Consider the following 6167-nt stretch of genomic DNA (forward strand, 5'->3'; position numbering starts at 1 on the left):
ACCGACGTACCAACCTATTACAATGTAACTTACCTACTTAACTACATGTACCAATCAACCTACCTCACTAACAACCTACGTAGCTACTTATTACAATGTAACTTACCTACTTAACCGAAATACCTAACTAACAACCTACGTATCTAATTATTACAATGTAACTTACCTACTCAATTACCTGTGCCAAACAACCTCCCTAACTAACAGCCTACGTAGCTAATTATTACAATGTACCTTACCTACTTCATTACATGTACCAACCACCCTCCCTAACTACACGTAACAACCTACGTAGCTACTTACTACAATGAAACTTACCTACTTCATTACCTGTGTCAAACAACCTCCCTAACTAACAACATACGTAGCTACTTAATACAATGTAACTTACCTACTTAACTACATGTACCAACCAAAATGCCTAACTAACAACCTTCGTAGCTACTTATTACAATGTAACTTACCTACTGCATTACATGTACCAACCATCCTCCCTAACTACACGTAACAACCTACGTCGCTACTTACATTGTATTACAATGTTACTTACATACTTCATTACCTGTGCCAAACAACCGCCCTAACTAACAACCTACGTAGCTCCTTATTACAATGTAACTTACCTACTGCATTACATGTACCAACCATCCTCCCTAACTACACGTAACAACCTACGTCGCTACTTACATTGTATTACAATGTTACTTACATACTTCATTACCTGTGCCAAACAACCTCCCGAACTAACAACCTACGTAGCTAATTATTACAATGTAGCTTACCTACTTCATTACCTGTGTCAAACAACCTCCTCAACTAACAACCTACGTAGCTACTTACTACAATGAAACTTACCTACTTCATTACCTGTGCCAAACAACCTCCCGAACTAACAACCTACGTAGCTAATTATTACAATGTAGCTTACCTACTTCATTACCTGTGTCAAACAACCTCCTCAACTAACAACCTACGTAGCTACTTATCACAATGTAACTTACCTACTTAACCAAACTACCTAACTAACAACCTACGTAGCTCCTTATTACAATGTAACTTACCTACTTAACCAAACTACCTAACTAACAACCTACGTAGCCACTTATTACAATGTAACTTACCTACTCCGTTACCTGTGCCAAACAACCTCCCGAACTAACAACCTACGTAGCTAATTATTACAATGTAGCTTACCTACTTCATTACCTGTGTCAAACAACCTCCTCAACTAACAACCTACGTAGCTACTTATTACAATGTAACTTACCTACTTCATTACCTGTGTCAAACAACCTCCTCAACTAACAACCTACGTAGCTACTTATTACAATGAAACTTACCTACTTCATTACCTGTGCCAAAGAACTTACCTCATTATCAACCCACTTAAATACATACTCAATTGTATACTATCTAGCTACCTACAGTACCATCCTATCGATTAACCAATCTACCTACCCCGTCACAACCAACCTATCTACAATTTACTACCTACGTATATGAAGCCTCCAGTCTACCTTCCTGACTATTTTCAAACCTATCAATTCACCAACCTACCTCTCCTGTAACCCATAACCTACCTAACTTGTAACTACCACCAAACCTACTATCTACAAAGCTTCCTACCGACCTATTTAACTACCTACAGATATATCCTACCTAAATAATTTCCAATCAATCTCACTACCGACCTACTGCTATAATATAATCTACCTAACTACCTACCTACAATACAAAACTACCTATTTACCAACCTACTGACCCTGTAACTTCCTGCCTACCTATAAGCTACCTCCCTATCTTCTTACCTGTACTTAAATGTACCTACCTACATAACTACTGATCAACTACCTACTTGTACAAGGCTTGTCGTTCAGGATAAACTAAGTTGGCATTTAAAGCAATCACTTATATCGCATGGTATGTAATATACTATAAACTTCCAGTCACCTGACATGTGGTGTTCCCTCCGGACACCTAATATTAATGTTTTTCCGGATACCTGATATGTGATATTCCGTCCGGACACCTGATATGTGATGTTCCCTCCGGACACCTGATATGTAATGTTTTTCCGGATACCTGATAATTATGCGATATTCCCTCCGGACACCTGGAATGTTGTGTTGCCTTCGGAAACCTGATATGTAATGTTCCCTCCGGACACCTGCTGTGTAATGTTTCCTCCGGACACCTGCTGTGTAATGTTTCCTCCGGACACCTGATGTATAATGTTCCCTCTGGACATCTGATACACATGTACGTGATGTTCCCTCCAGGCACCTAATATTTAATGGGGGTTTTCCGGATACCTGATAATTATGTGATATTCCCTCCGGACACCTGGAATGTTGTGTTCCCTTCGGAAACCTGACATGTAATCTTTCCTCCGGACACCTGATGTGTAATGTTTCCTCCGGACACCTGATGTATAATGTTCTCTCTGGACTCCTGTTGTGTAATGTTCCCTCTGGACATCTGATACACATGTACTTGATGTTCCCTCCAGAAACCTAATATGTAATGGGGGTTTTTCCGGATACCTGGTAATTATGTGATATTCCCTCCGGACACCTGGAATGTTGTGTTTCCTTCGAAAACCTGACATGTAATGTTCCCTCCGGATACCTGCTGTGTAATGTTTCCTCCGGACACCTGATGTGTAATGCTTCCTCCGGACACCTGATGTATAATGTTCTCTCCGGACACCTGATGTATAATGTGCCCTCCGGACACCTAGTAGTTAATGTTCCATCCGGACACCTGATACGTAATGTTCCCTCCGGACACCTAGTATTTAATGTTCCCTCCGTACACCTAGTATGTTATGTTCTCTCCGGACACCTGATGTATAATATTCCTTCCGGACAACTAGTATGAAATGTTGCCTCCGGACAGCTGATACGTAATGTTCCCTCGGACACCTAGTGTATAATGTTCTCTCCGGACACCTAGTATGTAATGTTCCCTCCGGACACCTGATACGTAATGTTCTATCCGGACACCTGATGTGTAATGTTCCCTCCGGACACCTGATGTGTAATGCTCCCTCCGGATACCTAGTACATAATGTTCCCTCCGGACACCAGATACGTAATGTTCCTTCCGGACACTTGCTGTGTAATGTTTCCTCCAGACACCTGATGTGTAATGTTTCCTCCGGACACCTGATGTGAAATGTTTCCTCCGGACACCTGATGTGTAATGTTCCCTCCGGACACCTGATACGTAATGTTCCCTCTGGACACCTGAGACGTAATGTTCCCTCCGGACACCTAGTATTTAATGTCCCTCCGGATACCTGATACGTAATGTTCCCTCCGGACACCTGATACGTTATGTTCCCTCCGGATACCTGAAACGTAATGTTCCCTCCGGACACCTGATGTGTAATGTTCCCTCCGGACACCTGATGTGATATGTTCCCTCCGGACACCTTGTATGTAATGTTCCCTCCGAACACCTGATACGTAATGTTCCCTCCGGACACATGATGTGTAATGTTCCCTCCGGACACCTGATGTGTAATGTTCCCTCCGGACACCTGATGTTTAATGTTCCCTCCGGACACCTGATGTGTTATGTTCCCTCCAGACACCAGACACCTGAGACGTAATGTTCCCTCCAAGTATGTAATGTTTCCTCCGGACACCTGATGTGTTATGTTCCCTCCGGACATCTAGTATGTAATGTTCCCTCCGGACACCTGATACGTAATGTTCCCTCTTGACACCTGAGACGTAATGTTCCCTCCGGACACCTAGTATATAACGTCCCTCCGGATACCTGATACGTAATTATAATATTCCCTTCGGACACCTGATGCTTTATGTTCCCTCCGGACATATGATATGTAATGTTCCCTCAGGACTCCTGATATGTAATATTTCCTCCAAACACCTGATACGTAATGTTCCCTCCGGAAACCTGATGTGTAATGTTCCCTTAGGACACCTGGAATGTAATGTTCCCCCTGGACACCTGATATATAATGTTCCCTCCGGACTCCTGATATGTAATAATTCCTCCAGACACCTGATACGTAATGTTCCCTCTGGACACCTGATGTGTAATGTTCCCTCCGGACACCTGATGTATAATGTTTCTCCGGACACCTGATATGTAATTTTCCCTCAGGACACCTGGAATGTAATGTTCTCTCCCCACACCTGATATGGAATTTTCCCTCCGGACACCTGATATGTAATATTTCCTCCCTGATACGTAATGTTCCCTCCGGTCACCTGATGTGTAATGTTCCCTTTGTACACATGTTATATATTTTTTTCCTTCCGCACACCCGATATGTAATGTTCCCTCCGCACACCTGATAAGTAATGTTCCCTTTGTACACATGTTATATATTTTTTTCCTTCCGCACACCCGATATGTAATGTTCCCTTCGCACTCCTGATTTGTAATAATTCACCTGGAGCCCTGCTATGTAACGTTACTTTCGGACACCTGATACTTAATGTTCCCTCTTATCACCTGATATGTAATGTTCCCTTTATACACATGATATATATTTTTTTCCTTCCGCACACCCGATATGTAATGTTCCCTCCGCACACCTGATAAGTAATGTTCCCTTTGTACACATGATATACATTTTTTTCCTTCCGCACACCCGATATGTAATGTTCCCTCCGGACATCTGGAATGTAATGTTCCCTATGTATACATGATATATATTTTTTCCTTCCGCACACCCGATATGTAATGTTCCCTTTGTACTCATGATATATATTTTTTCCTTCCGCACACCCGATATGTAATGTTCCCTTTGTACCCATGATATATATTTTTTTCCTTCCGCCCACCCGATATGTAATGTTCCCTTTGTACCCATGATATATATTTTTTTCCTTCCGCCCACCCGATATGTAATGTTCCCTTTGTACATATGATATATATTTTTTTCCTTCCGCCCACCCGATATGTAATGTTCCCTTTGTACGCATGATATATATTTTTTTCCTTCCGCACACCCGATATGTAATGTTCCCTTTGTACCCATGATATATATTTTTTTCCTTCCGCCCACCCGATATGTAATGTTCCCTTTGTACTCATGATATATATTTTTTCCTTCCGCACACCCGATATGTAATGTTCCCTTTGTACCCATGATATATATTTTTTTCCTTCCGCCCACCCGATATGTAATGTTCCCTTCGCACACCTGATGTGTAATAATTCACCTGGAGACCTGTTATGTAACGTTCCTTTCGGACACCTGATACTTAATGTTCCCTCTTATCACCTGATATGTAATGTTCCCTCCAGACACCTGATACGTAATGTTCCCTCTAGCCCTCCGGACACCTGATACGTAATGTTCCCTCTACAAACCTGAGACGTAATGTTCCCTCAGGACACCTAGTATATAACGTCCCTCCGGATACCTGCTACGTAATTATAATATTACCTTCGGACACCTGCTGCTTTATGTTCCCTCCGGACATATGATATGTAATGTTCCCTCAGGACTCCGGATATGTAAAATTTCCTCCAGACACCTGATACGTAATGTTCCCTCTGGACACCTGATGTGTAATGTTCCCTTTGTACACATGTTATATATTTTTTTCCTTCCGCACACCCGATATGTAATGTTCCCTCCGGACAAATGTTCCCTCCGGACACCTAGTATATAACGTCCCTCCTGACACCTGATACGTAATGTTCCCTCTTGACACCTGGAATGTAATGTTCCCTATGTACACATGATATATATTTTTTTCCTTCCGCACCCCCGATATGTAATGTTCCCTTCGCACACCTGATTTGTAATAATTATGTAATGTTCCATCCGGAAACCTGATATGTAATGTTCCCTCCGGACATCTGGAATGTAATGTTACCTATGTACACATGATATATAATGTTCCCTCCGCGCACCTGATGTGTAATGTTCCCTCCGGCCGGACACCTGATGTGTAATGTTTCTCCGGACACCTGATATGTAATTTTCCCTCCGGACACCTGGAATGTAATGTTCCCTCCACACACCTGATAAATGTTCCCTTTGTACACAAGATATATATTTTTTTCCTTCCGCACACCCGATATGTAATGTTCCCTTTGTACACATATATGGATTTCCCTCCGGACACCTGATATGTAATATTTCCTCCGGACACCTTGAATGTAATGTTCCCTCC

The sequence above is a fragment of the Mizuhopecten yessoensis genome, unplaced genomic scaffold (genome assembly GCF_002113885.1).
Source record: "Mizuhopecten yessoensis strain PY_sf001 unplaced genomic scaffold, ASM211388v2 scaffold9311, whole genome shotgun sequence".
NCBI classification, from domain to species: Eukaryota; Metazoa; Mollusca; class Bivalvia; order Pectinida; family Pectinidae; genus Mizuhopecten; species Mizuhopecten yessoensis.